This window comes from Rhinolophus sinicus, chromosome 14 (genome assembly GCF_057876585.1).
Source record: "Rhinolophus sinicus isolate RSI-liver-muscle chromosome 14, RSI-T2T, whole genome shotgun sequence".
Taxonomy (NCBI): domain Eukaryota; kingdom Metazoa; phylum Chordata; class Mammalia; order Chiroptera; family Rhinolophidae; genus Rhinolophus; species Rhinolophus sinicus.
In genome coordinates this window covers 24537476-24557101 of record NC_142514.1, presented here as the reverse complement: position 1 = coordinate 24557101, position 19626 = coordinate 24537476, and the positions used below count along the sequence as shown (strand labels likewise).

Sequence of the window (19626 nt, the reverse complement as noted above, 5' to 3'; positions counted from 1 at the left end):
ATTTGCCTATTCTGGACATTTCCTATAAATGGATTCATACAGTGTGTGGCCTTTTATATCTGGCTTCTTTCACTTAGCATAATGTTTTCAAGGTTCATTTCATGTTGCAGCATGTATTAGTATTTCATTCCTTTTCATGGCTGAATAATATTCCATTGTACGGCTATACCACATTTTGTTTATGTACCTAGGAGTGGAATTGCTGGATCACATGGTAGCTCTTTAACTTTTTGTTTTCTACAGCAGCTACACCATTTTACATTCTACCAGCAATGTATGAGACTTCCAGTTTCTCCATGTCTTTGCTAACACTTGTTATTGTCTGTCTTTTTGATTATAGTAGAGGAAATTATTGAAGTTTAGAAAAATCAGGGAGGGCTTCATGGAGGAAATGGAACTTTGCTTGTGCATAATACATGTCCAGTTTGCCGATAGACACAGTAAGAAACAGCACTGGTAAAACAATGAGATGGATACAGATCATTCATTTGTTCTTTTTTTTATTATTATTATTACATATTCATTCAACAAGTATTTATTGAACCAGGCATGTTCTTTGTGAGGAATCTCTAGCCAGGTCCTTGGCTTAGTCTGCCCAGCCAGGAAAGCTTTCTGAAAGAGTAGAGTACATGTGCTGTCCCCATTCTCCCACTTCTGTTCTCCTCTGAATCCAGTGAGGTCCTGGCTTCTGCCCAAACCTTGGTTTTCGCTAAGGGAACCAGTGACCTTCCTAGTTGGGGACCTTTACTTGTTTGTCACCTTACTTAACATCTGTGCTGCATCAGACACCTTTGCATACTTTTTTCTCGAGACCCTTTCCTCAGTTGCCTTAAGTTACACCTGCCTTCCAGCTGATGCATTGAGCTTTCTAATTATTCTTCCCTCGCTCCCTTCTTAGCTTGTCTCTTGAATGTTTTGTTCTTCAGGGTTCTGTTTCTACCCTTTCTTGTCTCAATCTTGTACGCTCTCCCTTGGGAAATCTCATTTCCTCCCAAAATTGTAACCTGTGTGCTCACTACTCCCAAATCTATAATAGTTTATTCACTTCTCTCTGGGCTCCAGACCACATAGTCACCTCAGTGTCACACGTCTCCAACTGGATGTCTCATAGCTACCTCTAACTTAACATAGTGAAACTGAACCCATGATCTTTTACCCCTCTTCCTTCTCTTTAATATCCTAGAACCGTGAAAAGACCACCTCCACTTGTGTTCTGAAGTAGAAATCCCTGAGTCATTCTGTACTCCTTTCTCTCCTCCACATTCAAATCATTGTTCGTGGCGTGCCATCTCATGTTTCCAGGCAGAGTGCTCCATTCCTCTCCATATGCCGTTGTCATTGTGCCTGATGTATTCTGATTCAGGTAAACATGAGCTCCTTTGTGATGCTTTCCCTGAGGCCCCTGGTTTGAACTTGTTCTTATATTCTCATAGTATCTGTACATCTCTGTCTTATACCATGTTATACCGTGAGGTTTTATGCTTTGTGAGGAGAGGTTCAGAGTAGGTCTTGCTCTAGAGTATGACCTACTCTAAGGTGAGGCCTTTCTGGCATCTGCTGGTCTACAGTGTTAATGTGATTTCTTTGCTCTGGCAGAGCTGAAACTCCGAAATGCTCCTACCTCCTTCCCCCAGCACTGTTTGCCCTCTGGTGATTCTGCTTTCCTTTCAGCATCTACTATCTAAATAAACTTCAGGTGGTCTTGCCCTGTGCCTTTACATCCCACCCCTCAGCCTGGCACGGGACCTTCCCAATGGATTTCTGGGGTCCCCTCTTTTCACTGCTCCTTCCTCTCCAGTGTCTCACCACTCAGACTCTAGCCAAACTCAGATCTCTGCTTCTTGGGCTTGGTGAGATCCCTCTGTTCTGTTTGGGTTCCGGCTTTCTGTGCCCTGGTTGGGAAGTTGTCCTTTAACAGAGAACTAGGCGATTGTAGGGCTCACTTCAAGTCTCCCTTGTCTCAGGGACTGTAGCTTTTACTGCTTGTTATGTTCTCAAAACAGTTATTTTGTACGTTTTGTCCAGTTTTATAGTTATTTATGGTGGATGGTAGTCTGGTACCAATTATTCCAATAAGGCTGGGAGCAGAAGTCTACTATGATTACTTGCTTTTGTGTCTGCTTCATGAAAATTCCTCATAGTTACATACCTAGTGTCTATTACATAGTAGGTAGCAATAAATGTTTGTTGGGTTAACCTAAAGATAATACTGTAAATAGCACGACCTTGGAATATACATGTTAAGGAGAATCATTCTTTCCTACTCTATTTTCCAATCTTAGCCCATTAAGTGGGCACTTAGCTTCCTAGGAGGGAACAATATTTGGAAGGAAATTTTTGCTCTCTTTTTTCCCACTTTTTCTCTGGCTTTCTTCAGAGAAAGAGAATGGAAGACTGATTTTTCTGATGGGTGAGGCTGGGAAAGAATCCTGTTGTAAGGAGTGGCTAGTCTTTAGGATTTGCATGTGTTCTCTCCCTGCCATACTCTCATTGGTCTGCCCAAGCCAGAACAGCCTGCATTTGTCCAAGTGGGTAAGTTTAATTCAGCATAGGAAAGTATTAGAAAGCATTAGAAAGCCCATTTATGATTGTCCATCTAAGCTGTGTTCTCCAGTCACCTGATTGCTTCTTACAAAGGTGATGTTGATCTCCATCTACCTCTAATTGCCATGTTTTACTTTAAAATTAGTCCCCAATTCTGGGTGAGATTAATTATCACCCTCAAACCCCACAGAAACCGCAGATGGGACAAAGAAGTTCCTGGCTTGGCAAGAGGTCTTTTCGCCACTAGTTGTCATTCTCTTTTTGATCTCATAATTGCATGTATTTGCCCCTGGCAGACAGAAGGCACCTGAACTCATTTTCTTCCTTTGCCCTCACCCTTTGGTTGTACTTTAAGGGCTGTAGCCCCTGTTGTGTTAGACCAAGTGGTATCTTTTTCCTTTGAGAGAATAATATATTTTGAACATGCGTTGGTCTTATCTTCAGGAGAAAAGCATTTTCAGGAGACTTTTTAAGGTGGCATTATGTCCCTGCTCTTCTTATATCTGCTGGGCACCTAATTTAAGGTAGATGACTAATGGAATATATCTCATTGCAATGAGCCTTCAGCAGGAACTTTTTCCTGCCAAACTGTCCTATATTCTTAACTACATTGCAGTACAGGAAAGTAATACATTATTAATCCTAAATCTGTCTCCTCGGATTGTAGGATAATGACTTGAGTACATGGCAGCTGGGGGAAGGTAGAGTTTTCTGGCTGGTAGCACAAACCATGCAAGCTTTTTGATTCTAAAATTCAGCTAGCATTGAGCAAGTGTGTATATCTAGTTATATTACAATTTAATTGAGCTAAGTAAGGCAAATCAGAATCCTCTAAAGTTAGCCTCTCTCACAGTGAAATGAAGTAATTGTCTCATGCTTAAATACTCTTCAGTGAAAGATACTTATCTTAAGTCCTTCTCTTTTTGCCCTTTAACAACATTATGCAAACAAAAACTTATTTCCTAATAAAATGAAGAGGGATAAGAAAATGGCATAATTGGGCAGTAAATCCAATTCAGTTTTGAAAACTTTCTTAAATTGACTCTCCTCAGGAATTCTTCAAGGGAGAAAATAATAAGATGGCAGAGGAGTTTATAAAAACAAAGTAACAATTGCAGGGCCAAAGCAAGGCCTGTTGGCTTATACTAGAGATTGTATAAAAATCTTAGAGACTGTATAAAAATCTTACTAATTGGAACAGCTTCCATTTCAAAGCATTGTGTGGAATTGGCCGGAACATGACCAAGGACTATTGTGTGGTTAGTGTCTGGACATTTATTCTCAGGTGAGTAGTAGTGAAGAATTTGGGTCAAAATGCATAGCTCTTGGTTTGAGGGTCTGCCTTTTGGACTTCCTTTCTGAACCTTCATCCAAGAGCTTCCTTAAGAAAAGTCAGCCCATGTGGTTAAGATCCTTTAACCACTTTTGATTCCAGACAGTACTGGATACGTTTTAGAGAGAAGAATTGGCCTTGATCACCAGCTGAGCAAGAGACAGGAGGCGGAGTGGTCAAGAGCATGGAGCATGGATGGACTCAGGAGTCAGACAAGCCTGAATCTGAGTCCTGGTTCTCTTACATACTGGTTAGAGTTACTGAAACCCACCTTTCATCAGGTTCCTCATCTACAAAATGGGAATGACAGTGCCTCTCGTAGGATTGTTGTGAGGATTAAATAAAATGTTCATGCAGAGTGCTTAGCAGAACAGAGGACTCTGTTCTGCTGCCATGATAGCACCTCGCCCTCAGCTGTGGTTCATTTCCTGCAACACTGACGATGTGCCCATGCTGGGCAAGGCCTTGTGCTGGGCCAGGTCGGCTCTGTCTTTTGGTCAGGACAATGTTTTGACTGGAGCTGGATTTGGATTTTGTGTTAGAAGTTACAGAGTTAGTCCCTTCCTTCAAAATGTGTTTATTGGGTGCCTATGATCGAGACATTAAAAATGCAGTGGTGAGTAAGACAGACATGGTCTCTGCCTTCATGGAGCTGGCATTCTGAGATTCCTTTGTCATTCCTAGGGAACAAATTCTTTGTAAGAAGGATGATGTTACTGGTACATAGAATTCCACCAAGGAGGCTGAGACTTCCTTAGGGTCCCAAGGTAATTCAGTGACAGGGACCCACTCTTCCTTATAGAATCCTAGGAATGTAGGAGATTAGGCAATTTGATGTCTCAATAGAATAACCTTCTGCTTAGAATTATGTAGGTGAAGCCCTGTCTGCAATATAGTATGTCTCCAGCTTTCTTTCAATCCAGCCCATCCTTTCCACCATTAGTAACCCACATCCCTGAATAAGAATCTGGAGATTTGGAAAAAGTGCTACAGCTGCATCCTTTGCCCCCAGTTTGGAAGTGTGTGTCCTCGGTGATGTCATGGGTATTAAATATACCCAGTCAGTCAACTCTTGAAAATCTGTTCTACACCAGAGTGCTCCTGCTTTTTTGGCATCAGGTTTGTTATGTAGGCCCTCAGGTGAACAGTTACAGTGCTTAGCATCTGGCGAACACCCAATTATATAATTCTGAACTTCTCTGGCCAATCACAAAAGGAAACTGTAAAATACCCTAAGATAAGAAGGAATTATAATGTCCCTGCATGGTGCATTGACAGGCACAGAAGCTGTCCTAGGAGATTCAAAAGCAGAGAAGAATGCTGGCCTGTCTGAAATTCCACCAACCGCAGACTCTGCCCCTAAAGATGGGTGCCCGGTCAGCTCACTCCAATTTCCCCTTTTAAACTCTCCCAGTAAATGACAGGATTTTAAAGAATGTTCTCTTTCTTCCAACTGGCTTAATATTATGCTTTGATTCTAAACCAAGCAGCACATTTGAGTTTGAAATAAATGTGTGCTCATGGATTCTCTCTTTTAGGTATTAAGGGGAATGACTAGTATTATCAGACCTGGGAGATGGGAGTTTATATTGATTTGGTTTTACTTCTGTAGCTTTAATTTCAGAATCAAGTTTAAAAATTTAAAAGGACTGCCATTCTGCCTGTTAAATGGCTCTTCTGGGCTTTTTTTTTTTTTTTTTTTTTTTTTTGGATACCGTGTTTATTGTCCTGAACTAAGGGCAACCTGAGTCAGCTGGAGGTTTATGGAAGTGGAATGAGTGAGTCTTAATCAGAACAAATGAAGCAGACTTGTAGAGAGAAGCTGAAGAGCCATATTCCGTTTCAGAAAGCTGAGTAATCTGCATCCTGCTGGGTCAGTCTGTGGCTTTTGGCTTGAAGCAAAACAGCCCCTGTGCTGAAGCAGTGCAGGCTTTTCTTCTACCTGTGCATTCCACTTCATCAGTCTCTTAACTGCTTGGTTTTCAAACTCGCTCCCAGCTGTGCTCTCCAGAGTATGCTTAAAGCTGCACCCTGACATTTCTCACAGTGCACTTTTCAAATAACTGTGCATTTGCAAATCACCCCTCTCTGAAAGGTTAAAGGGAGTGCTTGGCCTCTAAGTTCAGGTAAGCAGACTCGAGCAGGGTTATTTGCCTAGGATGGTCAAGGCAGAAGCAAAAGTTTTCTGGCCTTTCCATGGAGACTTTTGCTGCCAAGCATACCCCCTTTCCCTTTCCCAAGCTGTTTTGATTGAGCTGTTTCACCTCCACTCTTTCATATTCACGTAGGGTTGCTGCCTTGGCAGCATGGCTGCTGCCTCTGTCAGTGGAGAGGAAGAAGTAAAGGGTGAAGGCCCTTTGTATTGCTGTTTTCCTGTGTGCTTATGGAGAGAGAGAGAGAGGTGTGTGAGAGGGACAGACAGACACACATTGAGACACATTTGGATATCATTATGCCCTGCCCAGAATTAATGTCACTTTTGAAGGAGCAGAGGAATACTGGCATTGTATAGACGAGGAGAAGGAAAGACCAGTTTCTTTATGGTTAGAGAGAATCTGTACTAGATAATTTGGTAGTCAGGAATATTGACCATTTTGCCCAAATTTATATTTCTGTTAGTAGAATGTGTGAATTACAATCAACTTGAAAATGGAGCTATAAGTGAAAGATACATATAAGTGCATGTTATAAAAATGAAGTCTATTAAAAGCCACATGTCTGCAGTAAATAAGCAAACAATACCAAATTATCTGAATGTCAGTGCTGCATTATGTTGATGACTTTAACTAGATTACACATTTCTAACATTTGGGATCCTAGGTTCTTTATATGTGTTGTCTTATATTCGATGCCTTAAAATATGCTTACCAAATTTTAATACCTTCTCTAGGATGCTTAATTCAAATCACTTAATGATAATTAATATGTAGGTATTATGTACATACTATAGATACATAGCATTCAGGTCACACTGTCTCCCGGTAAATAAAACCCAGTTCCTGCTATCAGAGTTCACACTATGGAGGCAGAGAGAGAAGTTCAAACATAAAGTAGCATGCCAAGTTCCAAGACGTGCTATGGGAGCACAAAGAGTGAGGCAGGGAAGAGCTGAACCCTGTTCTGTAGCAGGCTGGTACACAAGTGATATTCTAATCTCCTTGAACTTCCTTCTCCCGGTTTCATTTGAAGTGGTTTTTACCCCCCAGAGCTCTTTTCACTTCTTTATCTCAGAGGGAGGGTTGGAGGGAAGAGTGTGTACAGCGCTGTAAAGTCTAGAGAAGAAGAGCCCTAAGAAAATTATTTTTGTACAGATACAGATTGGCTTTGATTTCATTTAAATAAACTGGCTCTCAAAAATTCTAAGAATACTAACTACTCACAGTTTCGCTTTCATTTACACACAGATGAGAAAGCATCTGTAGCTCTGCATTTTATTTGCTATAAGCAAAAAGTGGTTTGAGATATTTAAGTATGCGAAGCTCAGTTGTATTGAGTCCTCACATGTCCCAGTTCAGCCCACTGCAGGTTTTTTTTTTTTATGACACTTACATAATACTCCAAAAAGAGAGATTTTTAATGGATAAATTGACATAAACTTTTCCTCTATTGGCCACATCTGCTGAAATAACACTTCATGGTTTGCTATATGATTTCCTTACTTCCTCCCAAGCTTACTGCTATTTTATTTAACTTACATATCTCTGCCGCAGCCCTCTAAATGGCTTTCTCTTTAGAAACAACAAAAGCAGCCAGCAAAAAAAAAGAGAAAAAAACCTTCCCCAAAAAACAAAACAGTGCTCTGATTCAGGGTTCACTGTGTGGGTTTCAAAAGAAGGTTGGTATGATTGTGGTGAATGCAAATAATTTATTCGCCCTGCAGTCAAAGACAGCAATCAACTGCAGGTTCATTACAGTAACATCTACAGTGGGCTGTATAGGAAACTGCTAGATTCATGACATCACATCTAGGTGGTTTTCTCCGCAGAAAAAAATTCCTTCTTTTTAGAACTATTATTGTCTGTACAGGCCAAAGTTTATGTTCTCATTCGATCCCTATGATTTTTGAAGTACAAAGACAGTAAGACAGTATTACATAGGGAGGTGTGCTCTCCTTGCTGACAGCACGCGATGGCTTGGAGGCGTGCTCTCCTTGCTGACAGCATTCTCCAGAGTCTTTTAGTCATAAGGTGGTGGGAGAAAAGGCGAAGCAGGAGATTCTGAGTATATCATAGGCAGCAATGTAACCCCCTAGTTACAGATTTTTAAAAAAAAGTACATGGTTAAGTTATTTGCCTTCAATCTGCCTTTTTTTTTTTTTTAAAGGTCACTGCACTTCTGCCTGGGGTTCTGTAAGAAAGATGCGGTTTTCAGTTTTTGTGTTTTTTTTTTTATTTTTTTGTTGGGAAACTGTGTGTTTCTCCAGGGCCCATCAGCTCCAAGTCATTGTCCTTCAGTCTAGTTGTGGAGGGCGCAACTCAGCTCCAAGTCCAGTTGCTGTTTTCAATCTTTAGTTATGGAGGCACAGCCCAACATCCCATGGGGGAATTGAACCGACAACCTTGTTGAGAGCTCGTGCTCTAACCAACTGAGCCATCCGGCCGCCCCTCTGGTGGCTCAGCGACAGTTTCTTTGTGGTCTTCAATCTAGCTGTGGAGGGCGCAGCTCACTGGCCCATGCGGGAATCGAACTGGCACCCCTGTTGTTCAGAGCTCAGCTCTAACCAGCTGAGCCATCCGGCTGCCCCAATCTGCATTTAAATATTATAAAGCCCTTGATGACTGAATCATTTCTGAACAGGCGATTTTATGGAGAGCTATTTTTAGCTACACCAGTGTTTCCATTAAAACTGTCATTTATAACTTGGTTGTAAAAATGGCTTTAGACTAAACTTTAACAGATAGGTCTTTTGAAACTTAGTAGCAACTGTATTTAATTAAGGCAAACTTCTGATTAATAAGTATCAGAAGCTCACTGCATTAGGATTGTGATAGACCCGTTTCCATTTTTTCACTTACATGACTAGAACTTTGAGGTGTTTTTTTTCTTTTTCTCATCATTACTCAGGAGACGGGCAGTTGAGTGGCTCTAGATGTCATCAGTGATGGATGGCTCTTTGCTTAGGGGAGCTGGGGAGCTGTTCTCCACCGTTAGCTTTGTTCAGAAAGTTCCATGATGAAAGCCCATCTTGATTTTGAGTAAAGTGGAGTGGTCTGAAATAGATAGCTCAGGGAACTGAAATTTGGTTGGTCCTTTCATGAGGCAAGATTGCTGTGAGATTTGAAAGTATTTTTCAGTTTAGTGTTTAGGCAGAAAAGGCTGTTTCCTAGCTGGCTATGTTAGATTTAGTTATCTCCTCTTAATCCATTTGGCTTTTCTTCACTTTCTCTCTTTGCACATCTCTTATCATACCTCCCATTCAGTGTTCTCCCCAGTTTAATTCGAAAAGCTCTTTCTAATTTCTTAGTGAACTGGGAACTTTGCTCTTCTCTCCTGTTCCTCCCTCCTTTTATCCAAGGAAATTACTTAACATTAAGGATCTGACTCAAATGACTAAAACTCAAGTAATTCTGTATTGGAACTGACATCTTTTGCTAGATTTTGTTAGTCTGAAAAAATAACAAATTTATTTAAATACCTGGTAGACTTTTAAAATTAACAAATAATTCTTTGAATGCCTACTGTGTACCAAATAAAGAGACACAAGATAGAACCCTCACACTTAAAGAGGGCAGAGTGTGTGAGGGAGACAAACAGATAGGATCCAGTGGAAGAAATATTAATGGTAGAGGTATATGTAAAGTACGCAGAAGAGAGGAATCTCGGGAAGACTTTCTAGAAGAAGTGGTACCTGAGCTGAAATGAAATGTAATAGCGACAACAAAAGTAATGGCAGCTAATATTTACTGAGCTTTTACTACTTGCCAGGCACTGTGTTAAGTACTCTGCATAGCCTGTCTCCTTTCACATCTATAATAACCCTGTGAGTTAGGTACTGTTACCATTGTTCCTATTTTTTTCACATGAAGAAACCAGGATATTTGACCCAAGATTTCACAGCTAATGAAGTGACTGGATTGAGATTCAACTCCAAGCAATCTTATTTTAGGGGCCAAAGCCTTAAACAGACTGTGGGCTGGGGGGTCAGAAGATGGAGTGAGATGGAATAAGGATATTGATCTTGATATGGGATTTTCTTTTGAAAACAAAATTTTAAACTCAGTTTTATGAGCGTTCTGTATGAACCTCACCTTGGAGACTGGATGTATTTTCTCATTAAACCAAGATTAAATGAGGGTGGTTTTCATAGTTCCTTTAACCTGGAAAGTATAGTTATTCTGCCTTAATAATTAGGTAGATTAAAAGAATAGTTCCCCCTCTCTCGTCAATGAATATTGCCCTCCTGTAAGAAGATGCTATGGTACTATTTTTCTCTTCAACAATTTGCCACAGTCAGTAACTTTGATGCTTCTTCAGCGACAGTCTTATAGGAGAGGACTTCCTCTTCTGAGAGTATTAACTAGAGAAAGAAGTGCTATAAAACTCAAGTTTTGTGATCAAGTCATTGGACGCTTTTTTCCCCATCTAGCGCAGACAATCAAAAGAGTTAACGTGAATAGTGGCTAAGAGGTATCTGTTGGCCCCTAGTTGCATGGGGCGTTTGTCTTTGATCAGAATGGTCTTTGGGAAAAATGGAAACATTACAGTCAAGGGAAAGTAGTCAGAATGTGGATCCAAAGCCCACTGATTCTTGTTAGCTGTTAGTTTAGTTTCAGCAAATCACCTACACCATAGCATTTCACAAACTGCTCTTAACGAAGCGAGGCACACAGCAAAGGCAATGAATAGTAATTATTCTCTTTTTAAAGGACTGCTTTGTGAGGCTGCTGCCACCTTTCAATGTAGCCGGTGTGCAATTGAGGGGAAAAGTGTTGGCCCCTTTGAAAAGGAGAGAGGGCAATGGTTATTACCCTGACTTTTTCCAAGCTTCATAATACCTGATTGTGCCCTTTAGAGGATTAGTTACCCTCCTCTGCCTGGCTTTCTGAATATGCTAACCTCTGCATGAGGGAACTGGTGTGGAGTGTAAAGGGGAACCATTTTTGTATGTGCTTATTAGTGGGTGTGCGGGTGACAGACGTGCTGACTGTCAAAAGGAAGGTGAAGGGTGCCCCCGGGGTGGTTTGTTTTTGAACAGCTCCTGTGAGTTGTTTTGGGGATTGATAATATGACGGCTTGTCTCATTTTCATGTGGCAGCCATCTTGGCTGAGACCCACTGCTTCTGAGAATGCATGCTTTTGATGGTAGCTACAGGAAGACAGATGGTGTGGCGTCATAGCTCAGTCACTGATTGCAGCACCACATTTAAGACTTCTGCCTACTGCTTGATAACAGTTCATTATAGTTATAATTATCAAAGGAAAGCTGTGAATGGATTCTTGACCATATTATAAAATTGTGAGATTTCGTGAAAATAATTTTAGTTTCAATGAATGTTAAAAGTGAGTGCACATTTTGCCTGTAAAATGTCCTAATCATGTATTATTTTCCACAGAAACTTGGTTCCCCTTGCTGCCATTCTTTCCCTCCTTCCCTCCCAGTAAAAGAATTTACCAACTGCTCTTTTTTTTGGAATAGTACTGGTGGGGCATTCTCTCTACTCTCATTCCCACCATCTCAGCCCTTCCAATGGGATACAATTTGATGAATTCGGTTAAAGTGTGAATTCCCAATGACTTTAACAATATGGCTCCTAAGACAGGGGGCATTCTGTGTCTCTGTTTCCATCTTGGTTGCCAGCCAGTGCAATTTCCAATTTAGCTGGCGAAGTCAAGCTTGTTACCTGAGATTTAAGAATGCCAGAGGCAACAGCACTGTCTCTAAATAATTCCAGTGTTTTTCACAGCTTTCTGAAAGTATTTGGTGAATTTCCTTCTGGCAATAATCCATATATTCTATAGACTTTTCCACTCTGCTGCTTGGAATTATGAAACCCGATCTAGATTTTGTGCCAGATTTATTAGAATTCTGTCTGAGAGGTGGTAATGATAAATAAGCATTGCTAGTTCCTGTTTTGGGGATCCTCTAGGTAATACATATGGGAGTCCTATACTCTCTGCTTTGCAGTGGTTTAGAAAGAAAGGGATTGGCTCTGCCTCCTGTTGTCAACCTGGGTGAGCTTTCTACATGCTCCTACCAACAGTGAGTTTCAGATTTTCCCGAAGGGTTTTTAGTCCAAGTTCCACCAACTGTAAGCCCTTTTAGTAAGGATTTAATATTGCTTTTGCTTATGCCCTGGGCACAGAGCCAGGCTACGGTGGCGTGGGCAGGGAGAGGAACTGAGCTAAAACTGGAGCTTATTTTCATCTTACCTTTTATCCAAGTTACATCTGGAATCCAATATTGACTCTACAAATGATTCCCTGCTTCCTGCTCTGGTGAACTCCCTTTCTCGAGAGTAACAACAATGAAAATTGAATCTTGGAGAGGTTAAATTATTTTTCAATGGTTAGATTACTAGTAAATGATGGACCTAGAGCTGAAACTAGAACCCGTGTCTTTCAATCATTTGAGATGGCTAATCATCTTTTAATCATCTAAGAGGAAGAAGTGATCCAATGGATGGATGAAAAATAACTGTTTCCTCCCCATATTTTTATTATTGAACACATAATGGAGGAACATTAAATATCTAATAAAATAAAAATAACTCAGTCAAAATCCCACTAACTAAACATGTGAACCAAAAGATCAGAGTACCTCCTCCTCTTTTTGGGAATTATTGGGATTAAATTTTTTAGCAACATAGTAGCCAGCTAATCTCCCCCAGAATTCACATTTCTTTTACTCATGGTCACTAAGACTTCTAACCATCTGTCTTCTCCCAGGCTCTATTCCCTTAAGCTACAACAAAGGATCCAATTGTCAGATAAGATTCACATGAATCAGAGATCTTAGCCATGACTAAACGTTAGTAATAATTTTAAGAATACAGCAATCAAGAGGTACAAGTGCAGTAGGGAGAGTCTGGAACATCTTGTATGAACCCCCAGGTTGTTTTTTCTCTCATTGAACATTTTCTCTCAGCCAGAGTAATGGATGAGATCTCTAACTGAGGCTTCCAGGTCACCTCATAAAGCAGGGAGTGTTTGAGTTAGGAAACGTTTCTCTTTTATACTACCAGATAGTTGTATAGCTTATGTGACATTTTTCAGGGAGCCCTGGAAGCAAAAGAAGGCCTTTGTAGGACAAACCAATCTTGTATTCCCTCCCACCCCCAACCGATGCTTTTATCACCTCTTTCAAAGATTTGGATTTAACCACAGCTGCTAGCAACAACTAGGGAATTAAGATTTTTTTTTCTGGGGGGGGGGGGGGTCCTAGAATAAACGTTTATTGTCTGAGAAGGCAGTGGGTTAACAGCTCCAGAAACTTGCCTTAACATTCTCAGACCGCCTGGGGGTACTTAACATTCTCAGAGTGCCTACGGGAAAATCAGGGCGCTCTCCCAGAGGCTGTATGACAGTCCCGGAGGTCTGTTCTCCTTTCATGATGCCCCCCTCTGTCACCCTATTTTGGGAATTCAATTTTTTGCTACCTTCCCTTCGACCTTGTAATCCCCATAAATCTCACCATTTTCCCTAAATCTGTTCCCCTGAAATTCCATTGGTAAGATATCCTCCATGATTTGCCTCAAAACATGCACTATTTTATACCAAAGATGGATAGGCAGCAATCTTGTCATCATTTCCTCATCATATTTTTTCCATCATCTCCTTTTTTCTTGCTATAAAGTGTCTTAACCATTATGATTTGTATGAGTCTAATTTGACATTCCTGTGCTGTTCAACTCACTTATCACCCCTCCCTTCCCATCTTTTTAACTGAATCCATTTAGTTACTAAACCTTCTCTGTACTCAGACTTGTTAGTTAAGACATGAGTGATGGGGAATGTTCTGAGACCTGGCTTTTTCTTAGAGAAAGACACTGTTTTCTCTCTAGCCTGCAGGAGATGGTTGCTCACTCTCCTATATTCCATGTACCACTGAGTTTGGAGGTGGAGCTGATGTCCTTATCACTCCTCACTGTCATTTCTTGAACATTACTCCTCCACTTTCGTGTAAGAACTTCTGCTCTTTGAGGTTTATGCCACTTCCTACTGCTAATCGTTACTCATCTACCAATTGTCATTCACCCCCCTCATGTATTGTGGCAAATGAGCCTCATCGCTTTTTAAAGTCCTGTTATCAGCCTGGATGTGTTCAGTATGACCTACCAGATACCTGGCCATCTGGTTTCCTGACTGTTCATTCGTACATACTTCATACATATGCATACATGCATTTATTGTGCCTTAATTCAAAAAGATATTTTGAGCACCTACAGTGTAAGGTGCCAAGTCCTATGCTAGAATTGGAGACACAGTGGTGAGAGTTAAAAACAAAAAGCAAAAAACGAAAAACAGACATGGGCCTGTCATCCTGGAGCTTACAGTGTAGTGGGGGAGAGAGATACTGAACAAATAATCATACAAATAAATAACTTTATAATAGTTATATTTGCTTTGAAGGAAAGGGGCAACAGGACCCACAGAGTATAGAAAGAGACCTGACTTAGCATGGAGATTTCTCTGAGGAAATGATGGTCTCTGCGACCTCATATGAGGAGTTAACTGGATAAAAGAGGGAGGCAAAAGAGTTCCAGATAGAGGGGGCAGCATGTGCAAGGCCCGTGTAGGGAGGGAGCATGGTCCAATTAAAGAATGAAAGAAGGCTGGTGGGTTGGAAGATAATGAAGGAGAGAAAGCATCTTACATGATGGGGCCAGAAAAGTAGGCAGGGTCCAGATCATCCAGGATCTCTGTTGGTTATATTAAGGATTTTGACCTTCATTCTAAGAGCCCTGGGAAGCCTTGAAAATCTTGCTTATTTAAATTTTTAAAATTTATTTTTCAAAACAATACTACATGTGCATGGTACAAATTTAAAAGGTATAAAAGGATATTCTTGAACAAACAAGTCTCTCACTTTAGTCTCCCAGCTTCCTGGTTTTTTCCTCCTAAAGGCAGCCATGCCAATTTCTTGAATATTCTTCCAAAAGTAACCTATGCATAACATACATAAACATTATATTCTTTTTTCCCCCCAACACAGATTGTAGCATGCTATACGTACTGCTCTGCACCTTCCTTTTTCAACATAATGTATCCTGGAGAGCATTCCATATCAGATCTGTATCTATTGATGGATATATAAGTTATTTCCAATATTTTTTAAAATTTCAAACAACATACAGTGAATATCTTTGATACTATGTGTGATAATATACGTATCTGTTTGCTAAATTCCACATTTAGCTACCTTTATTCTATAAAGCTGAATTTCCTTCCCTCAAAGCATTTAGATTAGTTTGCAGTCCCACATTTATTACTATGTCTGTTTAATCTTTGTCTCCCTCATCTAAATTACGAGCTCCATCAAAGCAATGCCTAGCACGAAACCGATACTCAGTAATAATTGTTGAATGGATGAATGAATAAGGAGATAAGGATAATAGCTAAGTGGGAAATAAGGACGCCTTATTAATTAAACTTTTGAGGTTATCTTTTATACCAGACAGAAATAATTTGCATCTCTATAAAAATAAAATCATTTGCAATTTATCAATCTTCTATAAGTTGACATCTAAATTGAGGCTCTACTCAATAGTAAATAATAAGTCAAACAGAAGTACATTCTCTTAGACCAGGGATTGGCAAACTTTCTTAAAGGTCCAGATAGTAGATATTTTAGATTTTGCCGATCTTAAGATAACTGTTGCAGCTGCTTAATTTTGCCATCGTAGACCAAAAGCAGCTGTAGATAATACATAAATAAATGAGTGTGACTGTGTTCCAGTAAAACTTTATTTACAATAAAAGGCAGCATCTGGAGTTGGCCCTTGGGTCATAGTTTGCTGCCTTTGGTTACTGAAAGTAGTGATAGCCCTTCTTTCATTCCTGATACTGTTAATTTGTGACTATTCTGTCTTTTTCTGTCATCCATCTGACTAGAGCTTTATCAGTTTTATTGAACTTTTAAACAACAAGATTTTGGTTTCATTGATTTTTCTCTACTGTTTTATATTTCATTAGTTATTCTTTTTATCTTTTCCTTTCTGTACTTATTTTGGGTATAATTTACTCTTCCTTTCCTAGCTTTTATGATGAAAGCATAGATCATTGATTTTTTTTTTTTTTTTTTTTTGCTGTTAAAGTTTGGTTTTTATTTTTTCACATCTTTTAAAATGCATATAATATATATGTACAAACAAAAAAAGCTTCATTTTAAAAAATATAAGTAAAACCATAGTATATAGATTTTCTGCAATTAACAAGGTATCATGGGGATTTTCTATGGCTGTAGATCAAACTCTACCTCATTGTTTTTAATTGCACATAGTATTCTTTAGTAACTATCTCCATATTGATAGACATTTAGGTTCTTCAGATATTTTACCAGTACAAACTATACTGCACTGAAATTCTCACAAGTGAGAAGTTCTCCAGAATAGAGGTAGAAAATTTTTGATAAATGTGTAATTTATTAAATATCTCCTTTTTGATGCCCAAAAAGAATAAATTACTTCTTTATGATTTACCATACTAACTACAGTTGAAGGCCCTTTTTTGTTACTAAATTTTCCTGTGCTGTTTCAGGGCTGAATTTTGGAGAAAAGTCTTTCCACATTAATTACATTCATTAGGTTTCTCTGATGTTCATCAAATCTGAGCTGTGCCTGAAGGCTTTCCCACATTTCTTATAGTGATAGGGTATTTGTACAGCATGAATTCTCTGATGTTTAACACTGTGTTTCCCCGAAAATAAGACCTAGCCAGACAATCAGCTCTAATACGTCTTTTGGAGCAAAAATTAATATAAGACCAGGTCTTATTTTATTATATTAATTTTTGCTCCAAAACACGCATTAGAGCTAATTGTCTGACTAGGTTCTATTTTCGGGAAAACAGGGTAAGAATTGAGCTCTTTGTAAAGGCTTTTCTATGGTCATTATACCAATAGGGTTTATTTACACTGTGAGTTTTCTGATGTCCAGCAAAGGATGTATACCTGAAAGATTTTACACGTTTGCTGTGATGATAGTGTTTCTCTCCTGGAGGCATTCTTTGACAACTATTACAGTTGAGCTCTACGTAAAAGTTTTCCCACATCCATTAAACTAACATGATTTCTCACTAGTGTGGATTTTCTGATGTTCCAACCCAGTGGAGTTATCTCTGAAAGTTTTTCTGCATTAATTAACATTTAAAAGGCATTTCTTCACTGTGTATTCTCTCATGATGAGTAAAGGCTGCCTTAAGAATTCCTGACCAGTATGAAGTCTCTGATGACTTGAAAGGATACAGTTCTTTTTGAAAGCTTTTGCACATTCACTGCATTTATGGGGTTTCTCTCTAGAATGAATTCTGTGATGATTAATAATTGTTGAGTACTTCTAGAGAAATTTCCCACATTTAATACCTCTAGAAGATTGCTTGCTTATGTGAATTTTATGGTGATTTAAAAGAAATGAGCTGCTCATAAAGGCTATTCCACATTTTTTACATTTATGGGATTTCTCACCAGTGTGATTTCTCTTGTGGCTAATAAAGGAGGAATTAAAATATATTTGAAGACTTTCCCACATTATATAATATGCTTCTTCTCTGTGGAACTTCTGTCCTCCCAGTCTAGACCTATCTCAATCATGACACTTTTTGTTTGCTGTTCCAGAGCAGATCCTTCAGCAGTATTTTGCTTTAGGGCTGACATCTTTGTTTCAAACCAGTACTCCTGGACTGCATAGGTACCTGCCAGAACTTCTCATACCTTCACCAAATGCTGTGCCCCTTGCTCCACTTGGCAGTTAATTTTGGTTTGGAAGAGAGAATCCACACACACACCAGATTCCCATAGTTTTCCAGCATCATGTCCCTGTACACGTCCACTGAATAACCTCCAGGCATCTCCATTCAATCTGGGTTAAGGCCATAGCACATCCCAGGTGACAGTGATCCCGGGATCTAGGTTCTTGGTAGTCATGGAGCCATCTGTCTCCTGAATTGTGCTCCCGGGCAAGGGCAGAAAATCCTGAATAAGCCAGTAGTTCTGGAGGTTGGATGCCCAAAATCAAGGTGTTGGCAAGGTTGGTCTTCTGAGACTCTAGGTAGAATACTTCCTTGACTTTTCGTAGCTTCTGGTGGTCACTGTCATTCCTTGGCATCCCATGGCTTACAGCTGGTGCACTCCAATCTCTGCCTTTCATCACTTGACATTCTCCCTGTATGTCTCTCTAGATCATTGATTTTAGATTGTTATTCTTTTCTAAAACAGGCATTTAAACCTATACAGGACCCTCTAAACATTGCTTTAACTGCATCCCACAAATTTTAATATGTTGTGTTTTCATTTTCATTTAGTTCAAAATGTTTGCTAATTTCCCTTGTGTAGTTTCAACCTACACTTGGCAGAAATTACTATTCAATCAAAGATTGAAGGGAGGTGGTCGGGTGGCTCAGTTGGTTAGAGCACGAGCTCTGAACAACAGGGTTGCTGAGCTCTCAGCAACAAGGTTGTGGGTTCAATTCCCACATGGGATGGTGGGCTGTGCCCCCTGCAACTAAAGACTGAAAACGGCAACTGGACTTGGAGCTGAGCTGCACCCTCCACGACTAGACTGAAGGACAATGACTTGGAGCTGATGGGCCCTGAAGAAATACACTGTTTCCCAATATTCCCCAATAAAATTTATTAAAGAAAAAAAAGATAGAAGCGTTCATTATCCAGATGTCTGGAGCTTTTTCTCTGTGTAGCTTCCTCCTTTTGGTAGTTTGTTCTAAAATTCTAGCTTGTAGTCACTCTGAACTCTCTTTACTCAACTTGGCAAGACCTCCCTGTTTGCTTGGGATCTTCTTCCCTGTGCAATCGTCTGGAGCTGCCTCTGTATGGAACCCAAAGTGGTCGTAGGGCTCTTTGTTTGTTTTCTTTTTCTCTGGGATCATAGTCCAGTGTCTTAAAACAGTTGTTTCATGTATTTTCTCTGGTTTTCTAGCGGTTCATGGTGGAAGGGCAGGCAAGTCCTATGGCAATTTCTCCCTTAAGGGCAAAAGTGGAGGTCATAGTACATTTTAAAAAAATGAAATACAATAGTGGCTTACAGAAAAATGCAAGTTATTAATATTTTCACCTATGTGGACCTCTTCGTTATGTTACATACGAGAGACTTCTTCTGAGAATGATGGAAAGTTGATATAAAGATAATTGACAGTAGTTACTAATGTAACAACTGATTTCAACAGTCTCTATACTCAGATGGCGGTTACCAAGATTTGTACCATTGGTTACAGGGTGGGAAAATGGGTGAGGAAGTGAGGGTTATTTCTGTAGCTCTTCATAGCTTCACTTTTTTCACAGCTGCTATTTCTTCATCCTTTCTTATTTTTTTCTGGCCTCCCAAATTGCCTTGGCTGGAGTTAGGTTGGTGCCAGTGTACCTCTCTGTTTTTTTCAAGAACAATGGCAGATTGGCTGCCCTAGCACTTGTTCAGCTCAATAATCCAGAAGGCCGCCTTTATTTTCCTCTTATCTCTCAGTTGACTGGTGTCCACATTTAGTCTGTTGGACATTTGGTGTTTTCTTAGGAATCAAGGTTGGCTTTGGCTGATTAGCAGGTTGTTGCTTCAGTTAGTCATAGTCCTTTTTCAGTTATTGTA

The 19626-nt window shown here is 39.8% G+C and overlaps 1 protein-coding gene and 1 pseudogene across 3 annotated transcripts in view; one reads left to right on the top strand and one right to left on the bottom strand.

The window, feature by feature from the left end:
- The window catches only part of KIAA0319L (KIAA0319 like), an 89358-nt gene that overhangs the window by 8618 nt on the left and 61114 nt on the right, over positions 1-19626 (top strand). The gene's annotated exons all lie outside the window — the stretch shown is intronic.
- Positions 16520-18138, bottom strand: LOC109444879 (uncharacterized; annotated as a pseudogene).